This window comes from Spermophilus citellus, assembly GCF_964194105.1.
Source record: "Spermophilus citellus genome assembly, chromosome: 14".
NCBI classification, from domain to species: domain Eukaryota; kingdom Metazoa; phylum Chordata; class Mammalia; order Rodentia; family Sciuridae; genus Spermophilus; species Spermophilus citellus.
Genome location: NC_138194.1, coordinates 25,774,619 through 25,776,565, shown reverse-complemented (window position 1 = coordinate 25,776,565; position 1,947 = coordinate 25,774,619). Strand labels below are relative to the sequence as shown.

The 1,947-nt window shown below is 38.8% G+C and overlaps 1 pseudogene across 1 annotated transcript; it reads left to right on the top strand.

Annotated features, from left to right (window-relative positions):
* Positions 1–309: 309 nt before the first annotated feature.
* On the top strand, positions 310–644 carry LOC308633446 (large ribosomal subunit protein eL30-like; annotated as a pseudogene). Its single transcript has one exon. The product of its transcript is annotated as a large ribosomal subunit protein eL30-like (transcript).
* Positions 645–1,947: the final 1,303 nt, after the last annotated feature.

The window sequence follows — 1,947 nt, the reverse complement described above, 5'->3', positions numbered from 1 at the left end:
GGATCATGCCACAGGAGCACACTGGGGCACTGTAGCCACTATTGAATAAGTTGGAGAAGGCTTCTAAAGAGATGAAAGAAAATCTCTGAAGAAAATCTAAAGAACGAAAATCTCTTTATCATGTATAATTATAATACACCAATAAAATATGTGAGAAAGAAAAGAAAGGAAATAAATGAGCAATAAAGAGATGAATTTTAAAATGGTAATGAGGCTTTTTTTTTTTTTTTTTTTTTTTTTTGGCTTAGCTCTCCAACCAACTCAGCAGCTGCTGTTGGTTGGGAGCCCTTCAGTATCTGAGGCAGGAAGATGGTGACTGCAAAGAAGATGAAAAGTCTCTGGAGTTGATCAACTCTAGACTCCAGCTTGTAATGAAAAGTGAAAAGCACGTACAAGACGACTCTCAAGATGATCAGACAGGGCAAACTGGAATAAATTGACCATCCTCACCAACAACTATCCAGCTTTGAGGAAATCTGAAATATGCCATGTTGGCCAAAACTAGTGTCCATCACTGAAGTGGCAATAATATAGAACTGGGCAGAGCATGTGGAAAATACTACAGAGCATGCACGCGGTCTATCATCAATCTAGGTGATTCTGATAGCATTAGAAGCATGCCAGAACAGACTGGTGAAAAGTAAATCAGGCAAAATGTTTAATAAAACTTGCCAGATCTTAATTAAAAATAAACAAACTAAATTGCAACAAAGGCCTAGGTTGTAGCTCAGTGATAGAACACTTGTCCTGAGTTCAATTCCTCTTATTGTAGAATAAAAAAAAAAAAAAGATATACAAGGCAAGATCACTAGATAGGATTTGGGATAAGAAGAGTGGAGACAAGAAATGAATGATCGACAATTTAACTCTTAAAACTCCGGACACAAACATGTCACTCACTAAAAGTAAAGGTAATTTGCCAGGTGTGATGGAGCATACCTGTAATCCAAGACTCAGGAAGCTGAGGCAAGAGGATTGCAGGTTCAAGGCCATCCTGGGCAACTTGGTAAAACCCTATCTCAAAATAAAAAGGAGTAGGGATGTGGCTCAATGGTACAGCACCCCTGGGTCCAATCCCCGGGACTACAGAAAAGATAAATTAAAAATAAAAGTTATTTGATTGTAATCTCACAGTGCAATATCTAAATTAATGTGGTTAATTTGGAAATTTTATTTGCATGATCTGCCATAACATGTACATCATTGTTGCCCACGCCTCCTTCTAAAAGAGCGGTTGCACTTTCTGACTGATTGGTAGATAGGCTCTGAAAAGTGTTCTTGCTTCTTTAAAAGGTATTAGAATTATAGTCGATAAAGGCTCATGGCTTTTTAGTGTGTTAAAAGTTTGCTTCAAGCTTGGTGCAGTGGTTCATTCTTGTAATCTTAGCAATTCAGGAATCTAAGGCAGGAGGATGGCAAAGTCTCAGCAACTTAATGAAACCTTGGCTCAAAATAAAATAAATATGGCTGGGGATGTTGCTCAGTGATGAAACACTTACCGAACATGTGCAAGCCACAGAGTTTAACCCCCAATACTGAAAAAAGAAAGCTACTTCAGAGTTTTGTCACACGAGTCTGTGGGCTTGTGTATGCATGCACATGTGTGCATAAGATTTTTCAGTGATTACTAGAAAATAATCAGTATTTTATAAGTCCTTGAAGAACATTAAGTGCAAATAAACTGAATATTTTTCCCAAGAAATTCTCTGAATGACAGATACATCTCTTTTCATTTTATTATTTTTTTGATTCTGGGGATTGAACCCAGGGGAACTCAAACCCCCAAGCCACACCACCAGTCATATTTTTGTATTTTATTTAGAGACAAGGTCTCACGGAGTTGCTAAGCACCTCGCCATTGCTGAGGCTGGCTTTGAACTCGCAATGCTCCTGCCTCAGCCTCTAGAGCCGCTGGGATTATAGGCATGCGCCACTGCACCGGGCAGA